We start from the raw sequence: 18809 nt of genomic DNA, 5'->3' as shown, positions 1-18809 counted from the left end.
ACAGAAACCCTGTGCCCATTATCAGTCATTTTCTCCCCCTGCCAACCCTATTCCCTTCACCAACCCTAGGTAATCACTAATCTACTTTCTGTCTCTATGGATTGGTCTAATCTGGACATTTGATATAAATGGAATCATATAATATGTGGTATTTTGTGACCTATTTCTTTCAATTAACATAATGTTTTCAAGGTTTGTTCATGTTGTAACATGTATCAGTACTTTATACCTCTTTATTGCCATGTAATATTTCATTACGTGGATGTACCACCTTTTATTTAACTGTTCATCAGTTGATGGGCATTTGGATATTTTCACTTTTTGGTTTTTTCATGAAAAATGCTCCCATAATTATTATTGTACAATTTTTTTCTGTCAGTGTATGTTTTCTCTAGCAATTCCATTTTTGAATATTCATTTTAAAAAGATATATAAAATTACTTTCTTAAACACATAGTAAAAAATATTTAATAAGTGCCCAGTACATTTTCTTGGTAGCTATGATCATCAATAAAATATAAGTGAAGTTCACCATACTATATATAAGTCCCCTTCTTTTTTTTTTTTTTTTTGCTTTTTTAGGGCCACACCCACAGCATATGGAAGTTCCCAGGCTAGGGGTTGAATTTAAGCTACAACTGCCAGCCTATGCCACAGCCACAGCCACATGGATACAAGCTGCATCTGCAATCTACACCACAGCTCACAGCAACACCGGATCCCCAACCCATTGAGCAAGACGAGGGATTGAACCCTCATCTTCATGGATACTAGTCAGATTCATTTCCGCTGAGCCACAACAGGAACTCCCCAGTTCCCCTTCTATTTTGCTGATTTACTTCAGTCAAAATTACTATCAAAATGATCATCAGACTTAAGTTTCAAGAGATGCAAAACCAGGAATTTTCCACAAACTCTATCTCCTGCTCTTACCAATTAAACCAAAAAGGCATGATCCTAAACAGCAAAGTAAACACATCCACGTTTCATTCTAAATGTATTATTCATCTGGATTTTTCTTTAAATTGATTTTTTTTTCTTCTGAGCCAAGCCATCTAAAAAGTCATAGATTCAGCCTAAACAATGAAACAATCCTAATGCAAAATTTTAATGCATTCACAAAGTAGAACTTCTGATGTCGCAGAAGTTCTTGTTTGTTTGCTAGCGTTATTTACAATCAAAGACATAAAATTATATAAAACTATGAAAAGCGGAATTCTAAGATGTCCCCCATGATTCTCACCTCCTGGTATTCACATATGTGTATAATCTCCTACCTGTGAGTGTGGGAAAACCTGTAGTTGCTTCTAACCAGAAGGATGCAGGAAAAGTGAAGGCATGTTAACTCCCATAATTGCATTATATTAGATGACAGGAGTAAAGGGATTTTTTATATGCAATTAAGGTCTCTAATTACTAATAAGCTAAAAAATTTTTTTCTGACCTAATCAAGTGAACCCTTTAAAAGAAGACCTAGAGAAGGCAGTCTTGAAGTAGCAACATTACAAAGATGCCCAGCACCTACTTAAGTGCTTACATATATGTACATGAGGGCAAAATCCAAAAATTGATGATAAATAAATGTTTGACTTTTTAAACAACCATTCTTATGTATTACAGATGTTAAACATTTGTTTGAGTCAAACTGAAGACACCACCAAGCACAGAAGCTTCATTCAGAACCTAATAGTGACCCTTCTAAAATAATGAACATTTATTGACAAACTGACTATAATTTATGCATGGGATGGAGAATATAAAGTGAACATGATGGGTCCCCATCCTTCAGCAGCTTAGCATTTATTGGAAGAGTCAGAAATATATAGGTAACTATAGTACATGGCATATATGCTACAAGGAACATAACAAAGTACATCACGGTGAAACGAGATAGATATAAATAATGAGTAAAGAAACAAAACCACACAAATTGGCCAAAGGCAATAGAGCAGATTTCTAATGTCACTTTATAAAGGAAGGGACTCATATTTCTCACCCACTGTGTGCCAGGTACCTCACCAGAGTCTTCACAAACGGTGCCAAATTTAACTCTCATAATCCTGTGAGGTAGAGTTATTGTATATTTATTGTATTAATTTATAAATCAGAGAGATTATGTAACTAGTCCAAAGAGAAGGAAGTACCAGCATTTACACTTAGGTCTCTAAGACTCTCTAACATCCTGCTTCCATATATAAAAATACCCCATAAGAGAGTAGTATGGTTGCTATTATTTCTACTTTACAACTATAGAAACTACCATTCTGAGGTTGACTTGTCACTAAATTACTGAACAAAGATTAAATCTTGGCCTTCTGATGGCTAGTCTCTTACCTTTTACACACTATTCTTCTCCACGTTTCAGAGAGAAGTCAAGGACAGAAAAGGAAGAGAAAACATCTCAGGTCAATCTCCCAAGGCAAAAGAAATAAAAACAAAAATAAACCAATGAGATCTAATCAAATTGACAAGCTTTTGTACAGCAAAGGAAACCATTAAAAAAAAAGACAACTTACAGAATGGGAGAAAATAGTTTCATAGGATGCAAATGACAAGGGCTCCAAAGAAGATATACAGATGGCCAACAAGCACATGAAAAAATGCTCAACATCACTGATTATTAGAGAAATGCAAATCAAAACTACCATGAGGTATCACCTCACACCTGTCATAACGGCCATCATTAATAAGTCCACAGATAACAAATGCTGCAGAGGGTGTGCAGAAAAGGGTGCCCTCCTACCTTGTTGGTGGGAATGTAAATTGGTACAACCACTATGGAAACACTATGGAAAGCAGTATGGAGGTACCTCAGAAAACTATATATAGAACTACCATATGACCCAGCAACCCCACTCTTAGGCATATATCCAGACAAAACTTTCCTCGAAAAAGACCCATGCACCCACATGTTCATTGCAGCACTATTCACAATATCCAAGACATGGAAACAACTTATATGTCCATGGACAGATGAATGGATTAATAAGATGTGCTATATATACACAATGGAACACTACTCAACCATAAAAAAGAAAAACAGAATGCCATTTGCAGCAACAAGGATGGAACTAGAGACTCTCATAGTAAGTGAAGTCAGTCAGAAAGAGAAGACTAATACCATATGATATCACATAGCTAGGATCTAATATATGGCACAAATGAGTCTTTCCACAGAAAAGAAAATCATGGACATGGAGAACAGACTTGTGGTTGCTGAGGGGGAGGGGGAAGGGGAGTGAGTGGGAATTTGGGGTTAATAGTTGCAAACTATTGCCTTAGGAATGGAAAAGCAAAGAGATCCTGCTGTATAGCACTGGGAACTATATCTAGTCACTTATGATGGAGCATGATAATGTGAGAAAAAAGAATGTATGTATGTATGTGTAACTATGTCACCTTGCCGTACAGTAGAAAGTTGATAGAACACTGTAAACCAGCTAAAATTGAAAAAAAATGAAAATAATTAAAAAGAAAAAAATTAAAAGCTGGGGGGGGAACAAAACATCTGTAGCTCTGACTGTAGCTGTCCTCTATTAGAGAAAATAATAAAGCCCTATTTTCTATAATTAAGCATCTAGTTACTTCCATCAGTCACTAAAGTCTCTCTATTCACAGCCTATGCTTTTTTGTAAGCCTGAAAAAGTAGATTCACAGATACAATGTCACCTGAAGGATCTATCAGCATATTCCTTTGCCTTTGTTATTCTTTATTCTTTTCCAGCCTTGTGCAAAAATGACCCACAAATCTGACTTTCTTGGTTTCTCCACTCTTCTTACTCTCATTCATATGTTCTTGCTAATTCTTGCACTATCCATAGCTGTCTTTAAACATTTTTCCTTCATATTTGTTATGTATTTCCCTCTAACTCCTCCTTCAAACCTTTTAAACCATTATCTTCTCCTTTTTTCTACAGAGATTTAGATTTCTCTCTTAGAGTACTTAGTTCTAAAAGCCCTCCTCAGATCTCTAGGAAATATATTACCTGTAACATAGGATTGAAATGTTTTTAACTCAATATTTTTTCCAAGCCAAAAAAAAAGAAAGAAAGAAAGAAAAAGAAACCCCAAAAAACAAATGTTTTGTTATTAATGGATTTTAGAATGTTTTAAATGATAAATATTTTCTTGATGCCTACATATCTACCAACTAAGCTTTTATCAAATTGTGATCACTGGCTAATCTTTTCTTTGTATGCCTTACTTAGTTCCCTACTCATCAGTCCCTATAAGTACATACTATACAGAAGTACTATGAGCAAGGCAACTCGAGCAATATTGAAACCCCTTCCTACCCAAAATACTGCTTACTAGCTTGCCTCTTCCCTGATCATGAGCAGAATCATGAGTAGCATGCCTTCTTCTAATGAAGATAAGTGCATGATCACATAAAACCCCATTAAAATCAAAGTATATGGTAACCACATGACCCAGGAAAGGGAACAAAAGAGCACAATGCTTAGTATTAAATGATGAAGTCATAAAGATACTCTCCCGCTAAAAGCTAATGAATAGGATTCTCTCAAAGATCAACTAAGGAAATATTTGCTTTGCTCTTAATTACTGCTCTAATACCTATAAAAATTATAAAGTGATGTTTTTATTTTATTGAAGTGTAATTGATTTACAATGTTGTGTTAATATCTGCTATACAGCAAAGTGACTCAGTTACACATATATATATATTCTTTTTCATATTATTTTCCATTATGATTTATCACAGGATAGTAAATATAGTTTTCTGTGCTATACAGTAGGACCTTGTTATTTACCCATCTTATATATAATACTTTGCATCTGCTAATCCCAAACTCCGAAACCTTCTCCTCCCCACCCCTTCTGCTTGGCAACTAGAAATCTGTTCTCTACACCTGTGAGTCTGTTTCTGATTCATGTCATAGCTTAGATTCCATATGTAAGTAATATATGCTATTTGTCTTTCTCTTTCTGACTTATTTCACTTAGTATGATAATCTCTAGGTCTACCATGTTTCTGCAAATGGCATTTTTCCACTCTTTTTTATGACTAATATTTTCAAATGATATGACTGACAAGGGCTTATTTTTCAAAATATACAAACAGCTCATACAACTCAGTAACAAAGAAACTAACAACCCAATCAAAAAAAGGTCAGAAGACCTAAAATTAAATTTCTCCAAAGAAGGCATACAGATGACCAAATGGGCACATGAAAATATGGTCATCATCATCATTAATTATTAAAGAAATGTAAATCAAAATTACTATGAGATATCAACTCATGGGTCAGAATGGCCATAATTTAAAAATCTATAAATAATAAATGTTGGGGAGGGTATACAGAAAAGGTAACCCTCTTACCCTGCTAGTTACCCAATGTATATTGGTTCAGCCACTATGGAAAACAGTATGGAGGTTCCTCAAAAAACTAAAAATAGAGTTGTCATATGATCCAGCAATCCCACTCCTGGGCATATACCCAGATAAAATTATAATTCAAAAACACACATGCATACCTATATCCATAGCAGCACCACTTATAATAGGCAAGACTGGAAACAACCTAAATGTCCTCTGACAGATGAATGGATAAAGAAGATATGGTGTGTGTCTATACACATAAAGTTTTTTAATTTAAAAACTTAAAAACACAACTAAATACATCTTTTTATAGTACTTCATTATGACTGACATTTTAGTTACAATGTACATGGATGGCTACAGTAAAATGGAAGATGTAAAGTCAAGTTTTATACCTTAAACAAGAACCAACCATTTAAATCTACTTATTAGGCACAATATAATTACTGTGATGCTATTTTCTGATACAACACTATTTAATCTTTTTAACATTTCAGAAAAAAGATTTAAAATCTATCTCAAATGTTTAATAAACATGTTATAAATTATACTTCTATCAAAACAGCATGGTCATCTATAAACCTGCTAATGCATTGCCTTAAAAGTTAATTATTTATTAGAAATATAAATTCCTGAAAAGCTTTCATTTACATATGGTCATCTACTCAGACATTCCGAGTAATAACAGATCTCAAGCTGAACAAGGAAACAAGCAGCAAAAAATAGCCATGGGACTTGTTTTTAATTTTCAATATAGAATAAAATTTTAATTCCATGTCCATATTTTCCTGCAAAGAACCACCTAGAGTTATGTTTTGATTTTGATGTAAACAAGCATTTTAGAAGGACTCAGAATTCTGGTAACAGTGGACTGGGTAGTTCAGATCAATGCTCCCACTGATAACTCTAAAATCTCTTTATTTATAAACTTAAAAAATATCTGTTTGAACTATAATATCTTTCTAAAAGCATAGACGAGTTAATGGAACAATAAGAATTACTAGACAAAAAAAGACTGAAAACCAAATAGGTGAGTACAAATTTGAGGCCACTTGTTTCTCTGAGCTGACCCAATCTGGAAAAAAGGCTGAACTTTACTTCTGAGGGTCTCTTAGAATTAGGGAGCAAGATCTAGAGGAGTTGTGGTTGTGATTAAAAAGTCAAGAGGCAGTAACCTAGCTGTAAGGATAAACTAGAAGTAAAATAACTTTCACAAGAACTTCAGTAGTGCACTGAGTTATCTGAATCACACAGAAAAATCTCATACATTGAAATGGGATTAGGCCAATCAAAAATTGCTGGCTCTCTGGATGCCTGGTAGCAGTAGAGGGAAAAATTTATTTTTTTAATAATATCATCCTAGGCCTTAAATTAATTATAAGAATAGTTTCACAAACGTGATATTCAGCACATGATCAAACCTAAACAGACAAAAGAGGAGCTATCATAACATGAGTAAAGACTACTCTAAATAACAGACAACAGAAGCAGACCTGCCAGTTTCCCCACATTGGAGAAGAATTCTCAGAGGCAGAACTTTTTTTTAAAAAATTGCACTTGCTATGGTTATGGCAATAAAAGTCAAAGTTTAAAATTTCTAGAGATGAACTAAAACTATAAAAAATAATGTTGCATATTTATGAAAGAACTAGAAAAAATTAAATATAGAACTGAAAACATCATAAATAAAACTAAGACTCAATAAATGAGGGGTAGGTTGGAGAAATTATCTAGAAAAAAAGGATAAAGAAGTAATCTATAGAAAATACAAGAGAAAGAGTAAGAGATTTTTTATGGTGAAGTGGTCTAATTCGAAGTGAACTGAAATTCCAAAAAGAGAGGAGATAAAAATAACAGAAGAAATATTCAAAAATATAATTGCTAAGAATTTCCCAAAACTAATGAAAAGCATCAATTCACAGACTTAAGAAGCTCAGTAGACTCTGAATAAGAAAAAAAAAAAAAGACTAACAACTAAGAACTGTAAATCTTAGCAAAAATGGCAAAGGAATCTATAAACATATGTTGAGAACAGAAAAACAATAGAAAAGATCAACAATACTAAGAGCTGACTTTTTGAAAAGATAAACAAATTAACAAAACTTTAGCTAGACTAACTAAGGAAAAAAGAAGACTCAAATAAATAAAATCAGAAATAAAAGAGGAAACATTACAACTGATACTACAGAAACACATAGCACCATAAGACACTACTATAAATAATTATATGACAACAAATGAGATAACTTAGAAGAAATGTAAACATATGTTGAGGACAGTGACTTACCTCCTAAATTAACAAGTCAGTTAACATCTAAAAGCCACACATTGCTTTTAGGGAAAAAAATATACAAGAAATTATGGCTCTAGCTTACCATAAAAGCGAAAAAAAAAAAAGGCAGCATGTTATGAACAAATAAAATTCTCTGTCATTTACTGTTATTGCCCAGAGGATTGCATCTTGGTCCCACGTCTATCATAATTTTCTATTTTAATTTTTTTAAGCTAGCTTTTTCATTTCATGGAAATATCTTATTTGTTCCCCATGGTAATAATCTCCAAATAACAGAAACAGATTTAACAAATTTATCAAGTCTACAATATATGCCTATCTTCATATTGTCAACTGAAAATAAATAAATAAAATGCACAATGTGAGAGGCTGTGAGTTCAGTCTTCTTTGGGGTTTACTGAAGGAGGAGCCTTTCAGATAGCCCTTCAGGTTCTGCTCCAAAGAGGTGTGGGGGAGGTCAGTATACATATGATTCTGGTGAAGGGGGTACATGCCATCACATGCATTCTCGGTAGAAGGTTGTTGCTAGTCTCGAGGAGCAGATGTCTCTATTCAGTGCCCTTCCAAGTGTGAGAAGATGCAAGAAACTGGGTTCATAAAATCTTCTCCTGAAAATATCTATCTGTAGGCCTGTTCTGCCAGTTTTTCCCAGAGCACAGAGTGCCTCATTCCTGACCTCCACCCTAAACTCCTTTAAGGATGTGTTAAAGGTCAATGACTGCAGTGGCCATTCTTATAGAACCAGAACCACATTGTTTAGTTGGCAATATCTTACAAATTAAAAAGTTGTTGTTATAATTTATTGATGAAACATGTTCACAGCCAATTATGAACATTTGCTACATTGCTAAAAAAGAAACAGTAATTCCTATAAATATTTGTTTTTTCATTCATTGTAAGTATCTATAGTGATCTAAATAGATCAAACATGAGCAATGTATTATAAAAAACTACTTAAACTAATAACTTTAGGAAAAAATCTGAATCAATAAACTATAAAACACTTTTTCTACTTTTATAAATTTTATATGGGATAAGAGAAAAGGAAGGAATTAACATTTATGGATATATTTATATTCACCAGACTTAATGCTAGCTGTTTCCAATACATCTCATTAATACCTACAAAATCCATGCAAAATAGTTATTATCAGATCTCTATTTTTCAAATAGATAAACTGAGGTTCAATGTAAGCTTGTTAACACAGAGTTCTTTGTCTTTCTAGCAGTGCCCATATAGATTAATTAATAACAAAAATAATCAGAGGGGAACATTATTAACTCTAAACATTACAAATGTATTGTTTTTATTATTACAGCTTGTTACACTTACTGGACAACACTTTAATGATGATAGATTTACTGTTTGAAGTAAAAAGAGAAATCAAATACTTCTTAAAAATCGTCTGAAATGCTATATCTTAGAATTCAGTAAATTACAAATCTTTGTAAATTTGATCACACTGTGTTTTTCATGTTCAGGACACCAATACTTAAGCCAATAACATTCTCAATTTTTAATTTAATAAGTTTTGGTTTTCATCATACGAAATTAAATAGACACCTATTTTAATAATACATATGTATTTCACAATATATTTATAAAGCAATAAATTTTTTTATTTATTTATTTTTTTTGCTTTTTAGTACTGCACCTGCAAGCTCCCAAGCTACAGGTTGAATAGGGAGCTGGAGCTGCCAGCCTATGCCACAGCCATGGCAACATGGGATCGAATCCAAGTCTGAGACCTACACCACAGCTCAGGGCAACAAGCCGGATCCTTAACCAATGAGCGAGGCCAGGAATGGAACCCGCATCCTCATGGATACTAGTCAGGTTTGTAATCTGCTGAGCCACAATGAGAACTCTGCAAATTACTTTTTTTTTTTTGTCTTTTTGCCTTTTCTAGGGCCGCTCCCGTGACACGTGGAGGTTCCCAGGCTAGGGGTCTAATCCGAGCTGTAGCCACCGGCCTACGCCAGAGCCACAGCAACACAGGGGATCCGATCTGCGTCTGCGACCTACACCACAGCTCACGGCAACACCAGATCCCTAACCCGCTGAGCAAGGCCAGGATCAAACCCACAACCTCGTGGTTCCTAGTCGGATTCATTAACCACTAAGCCACAACCGGAACTCCTGCAAATTACATTTTTAAAAAATTTTTACAGAAGAGTTTTCTAATTCGGGGGTAAAAGTTCTATTGGCTTAAATATTAGTTAGCATCAAGTTAGGAATTTTGAATGACAGGTGACTCATGCACCAAATAATATTTAAAAGTTATCACTTTTGTGTAAAAATATGTTGTTCAATTTTACATGAGTTATATTCTTATTGTATACATATTTTTAGAATGCAGTTTCAAAGATGAGAGGTTTTCAAAAAATTCTAAGTAAGTAATTGTTGAGCAGGGGTCACTTTTAATATGTTCTACACATCTTCACTTATTTAAAAACAAAATTTTGCAAGTGATAAGCAACACTTTTTCCGATATTTCTTGTTTGTGAATATTTTTAATTTAAATTACTAACATATATGTGTATACATGTATATATATATATATATATAAATCATTCACTATTTAATATTCTGCTACAAAAATATAATCAGATAGTAATAAGTTGAAACAAGTTTAAATAATTTTATAAAGAGATTTGTCAAAATAAAAAAGAATCTAAAAAATGAAATGTCCTATGCCACTTTAAGTGCTAGGTATTTTCAAAGAGAGAGGTCAATATATTGGGAAAATAAGTATATTTAAGTATATTTTTATATATTATTAATTTTGAGGGGTTTTTTTAATTTATGCCACATATATCTTTTCCCTTTAATCAACATGATCCCTAAAAACAACAATAAAAAAATAGTTATTAGGAGCCAACCTGAAAATACCCAATGGCCAAAGGTGGAATAACTTGAGGGGAAAATAAATAAATAACATAGTATTGGATTACAACCCAATAAATAGAATAAATATGCATGAGTCCATATTAATATAAAGATTGGATAAATAGATAATGGGAAAGAAGGGATAGCTCCTTCTCACAGAAGAATTTCAAATAATGTGCATAGACACTTCCTCTCTTCCAGGAGGTGGAACTTCCTCTCTCCTTGAATATAGACAGAACTTAATGACTTATTTCCAAGACTAGAGGATGGAAAGGATAAGACAGTAACTTTACATGGAGAAACCTGGCAGACGTTACTTTAATCAAGCGATCAAGGTTAACATCAACAGTGATAAGTCAGGTTGATATCATGTACCAGCTGAAGTGATGTAATGAGGAAAGCACTTCACCTCTGTGGTAATGTTCCCAGAATCATACAACCCCAGTCTAATTATGAGAAAAACATCAGACAAACCCAAATTGAAGGACAGTCTAAAAAAATATCTAATTAATTCTCTTCAAAACTATCAAGGTCATGGAAAACAAGGAGAGAAACTATCACAGATAGATGAGTAGGAGACATGAATACTAAATACAATGTGGTATCCTGGATGAGATCCCAGAACAGAAAAAGAGCATAAGTGGATAAACTGGTAAAACTTGAATAGAGTTTATAGTATAGTTGAAATGAATATGCCAATGTTAATTTATTAGTTTTGACAATGTACCATGTGTGATGTTAATGTTAGAGGAAACTGGGTGAAGGGTATATGGGGACTTTGATTCTTTGCATCTTTCCTGTAAGTTTCAATTTATTCCAAAATAAAAAGGCTACTTTTTAAAAAGTCATTATGTTTTGAATCACTACAACCAAAAACTCTACTTAAATCTCAAAAAATATTTTTAAACCTTATACATATAGGAAAATATATTTATGAACTTGAGTAAAATACAAAAAGCAAAAGGTGACAGATAAAAGATGAATAAATTTGACTACCTCACAATGAAACACTTCTATAGAAAGAATGCCACAAATAAAACCTAGAAAATAAAATGTGTAATGTAATTAACAAATATTGGACTCTATAGGAATTCTAGAAGAATCTAAAAGAAAAAGATAAAGTCTTTTTTAAGTGGACAAACAATATGAATAGGCAATTCACAGAAGAAATGGACAATAAACTTGCAAATATATTATAAGGAAATATATTTTTAAAATAATAACGTATTGTATTTTATCCACTAGAATGGCAAAATGAATTTTTTATAACACCATGTTTGGAAGAAGGCAAGGGTTAACAAAAAAATCTCACAGGCTGGATAAAAATATTCTAATATAAATTTTTAATATTATCACATATTTCTTCCATCCATTAGCTTAACAAATATTAACTTTTCATATAATATCACATTTGGGAGAAGGCGAGGGTTAACAAAAAATTTCCAAGGCTGCATAAAAAATTGAACCAGCCAATGTGGAGGGTAATTTTCTCAGCATCTATTAAAATTTGTAATGCATTTAGGCATCTCCATTTCTATTCTAGAGTACATATATAAATGTTTTACTGTGTCATTGTTTATAAAGAAAAAAACTGAAAACAACATAAATGTCCATGATATGTCATAGTTACATAGACTATGAAATATACAACAAATAAACAATGTAATAGATCAATCATCTAATATGTACAAATTTTCAAAACATACTGCTTAAATAAAAAAGCAGTTTATAAAGCAATAGTATGATGCCATTTTTGGAAACACCCACAACGTCATGTATTATCCATGGGCGGATGCCAGGTATGGAAGCATACTCTCCAAGCCAAAAACAGAAATTAATTCTGTGAAGAATGGAGGGGGCCAAGCACTCAAGGCAGTGACCAACTGAAACCTTAACCTCCATATTTTTTAAAGCAAACAGATTTTTTTTAAGCTTTGGGAATTTCTTGCTTTTAAAAATATTTTAGTCTTACTTGTCAGATATTAGAGTGTCAGCAATAATACTCCAATAAATATCACAATCATCCCTTCAAAGTTCTTACCAAGGAAGTACCAAGCTTAATGGAAAACTGAAGTCAGCTGAGCCAAGTCCTTAACACTCAATGGCACTCACTGCCTGTCTTCAATAAATATCTGAATGAATAAATAAGTGAATGAGTGAGTAGGGGACTACAGAAGACAACTGTTTTAGAAAATACAGTTGCAGCCTCACCTAAGGAAATTATAAGGGAGTTCTATCGTTTCACAGAGTAACAGAAGTATTGACCAAATCTGAGTTCTAGTCCTGGTTTTGTCACTAACTTATTGCATGATGGTCAAATGCCCACCCTAGCTTGAATTTGTTGATCATATTTTCTATTAAACAATGCTGCCTGCACTACTTACCACATAGAGACATGGGGGAAGGAGGCAGAAATGAGATCATATATACAATAATATTTTGGAAAATTCATGGATCCTATGGTAGTAGAAGAACTTTTGGAGAGCTTTTAAAAGCCAGCCATCATGCCGTTTAATGGGATTTGTATCACTGCTCTGCCCCAAGTGCTATTAGTGAAGAACTGGCCCATGACAATAGGCCCATCCCTCTAACCCAACTTGTTTGGTCTACATGGTCTCTGGATGATGGAAAGAAGTTTTATAATGTATAAAATCCAGAAATATGTTACCTATATTCAAATTTTAAAGAAACTGAATCTAGAAAAAGAACAGTTTGGAATAGAATTATTATAAATTTCAATAATGTCATACTAATGCCATTCATTTTAGCTCAGTCATTCCAGGTTTCCTTTTTTCTCTAATGGGAACATATAAGATAACTAATCACACCCATAGCTATGTTGTGCTTGTACATTTTTCCAAAAGTTTCTTCCACAGACAAAATAACTTATATGTTTATTCTAAGCTGACTTTAAAATTAATTTCAAATTTTGGTGGATGTCTACACAAGTTGAAAAATACAAATTAAAAATTTCAAAACAGTGATCAAACACAACATCAAAAATTTAATTACAGTCATGTACATAAAAATAAGACTTGTACATAGATTTGGATAGATCATCTTGATTATCTATAAATAGCGCAAATTCTCTTTGGTTTAATCACCTCTAATTTGGACATGAAAATCAGTATGTTCTTGACAATCACCCTGACAGACGTTGAAATACCTGAAATTATTTTGTTCTACTGTTTGAAATATTATAACACTATTAAACATGACAGGCATGTAAATGTTGCTAACTACTTGGTTACAAGGATATTTAAAGAACCAATTAAATCAAGGCAACTCGATTTCTCCAAGTTAGAGAACAACCACCATAGATTTTGTTAACAGTCCTCAATAAATACAATTCTATATAATCATTCCAGAAAAAGAATGACTTATAAAGGCTGTTCTAAAATTTCTGAGCATTAAAAATATGTAAGATCTACAAGAATAGCACCTATTTTATAATTATGAATAAATGAGGGAAAGGTTAAAAATTGTCCTGTCATAAAATTCTGATTTAAAAAAATAATGAAAATTCCAGAAATAATACACATAAAACTAAGTAAAAGGAAAGATTTCAACAAATATGAATTGTTTTTATATCATAGTAGTTAGGCTTTCCAAAAGCATTCATCAATATATCAAGGATAAAAATATATGTAGCCTTGGTTATGTCTAATTTTGAAGCAACAATTAATTTACAAGTGAGAAATCATGTGCCGGTTAAAATTTCAGAGTATTAGCATAAGTGCTGATTATAAAATATATATTTACTCATTTAGACATTTGGAAATATGTCCTCAAATCTCTTTTGATTCCCACATAGCAATTACATACCAGTCAATGGTCTGTACAAGAATGAATCTGAACTCTCATGTGTTGCTATAAAGACCTCCACACTATCTGGAATTACAGTGTGAAAATTTTTAATTTAGCCTGATGTTTATTGATTCAAGTATCGAAATATTTCCCATATATGTGTGATGCAAAATTCAAACTGGCAAAAATGAAGTGAAGTGAAATGTTTGCATCCTAGGAGTCAATTTGGTTCAAAGAAATTTTTAAAATGTTTCAACTGCTCAAGTTGAAGAACATCACAAACGTGTGTCGTCTTTAATCGGGTTGAGCCAAGAGTCCAAAGAGAGAGTACTCTAAGTTTTAGTTATGAGCCATAACCATATTTACTTTTATGCATTGCTACTATGATTCTGAACCTGTCATGGAAATTTAATCAATTTATCTGTTTAGCTGCATTATAAATAGATCACAGGATTGCATGGACTTTAAAAGTCAGGCACTAGAAGCTAAAATTGTCAAAGAAAACGTGGACAATTACTAAATTTTGTAAATAGTTATTACATTCAGTGAAAATGTTAAAAGCTTCTGTACAACTTTTTTAAAAGCTTGATTTAATTCATATAATAATTTATGTAGAGTATAGTTTTCTGTAATAAACTTTTCTTTAGGCTCTTTCCTTCATCCATAGGTAAATGCTTACTAATATTAAAAGGAGTTTTGTATATAATTCAGATGAACAAAAATGAAGAAGATTTAAGACGTTTCCAAACACATGCTCAGTATTTGATAAGCGTTCACTGCTTTTTATTTTGACTGGATCTCAGATTTATGTAAAATTCCTTTATTTGGTTTTCAATTCGAATGTTCAGCCAACACAAAATTCTTTGGGAATATTACAAAAATCTTAGCTTCTTGAAAAATATATCAAAGTTCAAACAATACAAGGTATTTTCTTATGCAGGTTTTATCCAAAATAATCAAAGGTGAACTCTTGTATCTTTATTCACATAATATAAAACCACTGTAATGGCTCATCAGAAAGGAATATGTAATTGGAAAGTCAGACCAACATTAAATAATCACTAATCCACTTGTGAAAAGTTAGAAAAGTCAGTGTGAGGCTACTAAGATTTATATACTTCTTCGAATACATTTCTCTTTATTGAGTCCACATCTTCATGGAAGCTTATAAAACCAAAAGAGAAAATGTTACTGAAAATTCTCAAAATTCTTCCTATAAGTGCATGTAGGTTGGTCACACCTGGTCGGACAGGTACTCTTTTTTTATTTTCTTTATAAAGAGAATTTATAAATTAATACAGGATATCCATTCGTTCTGTGTTTTCTTAGATTCTGTATTTATCTATTTGGCATCCACTCAGCAGAGGGCCAATTATGATAACTATGTTTTCTTATTTTCTGCATTATTTATGCCATGGCATTTGGGATCTTACAGACCCAGAGAGAGACTGCTCCTCCCAGGGCTAGCTAAATTCCAAAGAAAATTAAAAACTTTCCTACAAAAATATCCTTTATCTGCAAACAGACCAATCACAAGTGTATACCCCCAAATTCCTCCTTCTCTAACTCCAACAACCACGCCAATATTTCCCCTGCCCTAAATCATCCCAGGGCCTGGTAACCAAGCAACTAGAGACCACCCAAAAGCCAAAGCCTGCCAGAATTATTCAAACTGGCCCGTTTTAAAACTGTTTACCCTGACGTGCCTTTCCTACAGAAACCCCAATCAAGGCTCTGGCCTCAACTTTTTCCTCGCTTTTGTCTTCTGCCACCTGACCCCGGATGGCATGCAGCAACCCCCTCTCGAGGGCCTGAGCCTTGTTAAAACATGTGAAAAACATAAGAAACATGCTTTTCCCGAGCGTCTCCTATGTCTCCTCCTGAGCCTCGCCTACGTCTCTTCTTGCAGCCGCACCTGACTGACCACCACATAAAAGAACGCAGAAGAAAACTCTACTTAGATAAAAGATAGTCTCTTCCAATTCTCAGTTGCTTCAATAGACAGACAATCATGATACAGATATGTTTATTTCTTCTGTTCCTTTAATGTTTGAATGGTTTGACAGCTCAAAGAGATACACGAATCAGCACACCTATTTCTATCATATTTAGTCTGGAATTTAGTTAAAAGTAAGTAAAAATAAGAATTTAAAGTTAATTTCCAAAATAGGGAAGTGTCCTAGTTATCTTTTATTTAATAATCATTCTTTATCTCATTATTTTGCAGTGTTGCCATGAGCTATGGTGTAGGTCACAGACGTGGCTCTGTTTGGACCCCTAGCCTGCAAACCTCCATATGCCGTGGGTGCAGCCCTAAAAAGACAAAAAATATATATATATTATTCCAAACACAAACATAATTTGGCTTGATATATTTATCAATACTTGATCAACTGATATAATAGTTTTTTTTTTTCTTTCCTGGCCACCCCATGGAATTCAGAGTTCCTGGACCAGGGATCAGATCTGAACCACAGTTGTGACTTATGCCACAGCAGCAGCAATGCTGGATCCTTTAACCCACTATGCGGGCCAGGGATTGAACCTGCATTCTGGCACTGCAGAGATGCCACCATTCCTGTTGTACCACAGTGGTAACTCTGACATAATAGTTTTAATCATCATCTTTTGTTTAATATTGAGAAATTTTGCATAAGGCTCCCACCTTATTTTTATATATTTTATGTTCACTTTTTAAATAGTAGATCTCCAACTTATTTATCTTTCAATCTGAAATTTTGTGCCCTTTGATCAGCACCTCCTCATTCCCTCCTCTCCCAGGCCCAGATAACCACTCTTCTACTCTCTGCTTCTGTGTGACTATTTCGGCTTCCACATATAAGTGAGATCATTCAAATTTGTCTTTCTGAATCTGGCTTATTTCACTTAGCATAATTCCTCCTCAATTGCTTCTGATTATTAAGCTATTACTTCTGAAAATCAAATGGTCTCTAACTCTCATGCTTAGTCACTTATTGTGAAGTGTTAGATTAAGACTTATCCACACTTATCTTACTGTAACCTTATTGCCATTTAAAACTGTAGTCCAAAAAGTCCTCAAACTGTTTCAATAATTTTTTTTCAGTTTGTATGTTTGTTTTTCTTTGAAGAATAGTGGATAGGGATTAAGAATTTTATTTTCCTCAGCCTCTCCTGTGTTTCTTCTTGTGGCCACACCTGACTGACCACCTCATAAAAGATCATAGAACACCAAAATCATTGGCTTAAAAAGATCATTTTAATTATCTTTGAGTCTTATTTATTTGTATTGATCTTATTCTCTCTTTATCATAGATCATCATCACAAAGACATCGTGATCAAAGCAGTGCAAAATGTTTCTTAGGCCCATGATGGGAACATTTCACTATACCTCCCAGAGTAAGTGGAATCCTTGCTGTATTTCTTAAAAGTCAGCACAACTACTCCTTTACCCCATACACTCTTACCTAATAGGAGGGCTACTATAGAGGTAATCAATATAAATGAATTAATTGAAAATTCATGTCCATTAAATGTATGAACAATTTATTAATTGTATTAAAGTTAAAATGCATTTTGTCAAGCACTCTTGCTTCTTGCTTTCTATATATGCAGGTTCTTTTCAGATAAATTTAAATATGTATTTTTAAATTATTGAAACATCTTCACCAAATTATTGTTTTATGGAATAATCTGTGATTCAATGAACCTCTTCAAGATATTTTCTGAAGTAAAAAAAAAATCAAGAAAGTATATTTTTCCAAGGAAAACTGATTTGATGTCAAAAGCTTCAATGCAACCATGTAGTTAGGTAGTGGAATCCATTCTAAAATATTTAGTCTATTTGAAACCATAACAGCTATTGAGCTAGCTAGATAATTTGCATCAAGATATATCACTATCCTAGGGAATCAAGATATAAACCCTTTTTTTGTCCTATGCCAGACTATGCAACCATCTCCAAAGATGGGAGAAATCTGTTTAGATGAGAAAGACTAGTACTGATTTATATGGCTAAAAGAGATAGTGTAGGTTATGTATGTCAAAGGAAGTAAAATAATGTTTTTAAATCATAAAAAAGGAACAAGTGAAATTATAAGCTACTAAAATTAAGTTTGTAAAGGGTTGATCTTTTTAAAGCTGGGTTCAAGGCTGACTCCATATATTTTAAATGAATATACTATGGTTAGAATTGCCTGAATTTGAGAAAGCATCATTGATTTTTGAGTGGATAAGTCAAGTTCACCATTTCTGCATTTTTGTTCTCATAAAGATTTGGAAAAATATTTTATTACATTACATTACAGAAATGTCTGTACTAGAGATTCTACCTTCCTTTATTAGACTGGCACAGGTATCTAAACAGCTTCTAATATCAGGTTAAGAGAACTGATGTTCAGGAATTGTTATTGATACAATTTATAATAAATATTTATGTTAAAGACCTAAATACAAAGTGCTTTCTTACAACGCCAAAACAAATGTAAAACAAATACTG

The sequence above is a fragment of the Phacochoerus africanus genome, chromosome 3 (assembly GCF_016906955.1).
Source record: "Phacochoerus africanus isolate WHEZ1 chromosome 3, ROS_Pafr_v1, whole genome shotgun sequence".
Taxonomy (NCBI): domain Eukaryota; kingdom Metazoa; phylum Chordata; class Mammalia; order Artiodactyla; family Suidae; genus Phacochoerus; species Phacochoerus africanus.
This window is presented reverse-complemented; position numbering follows the sequence as displayed.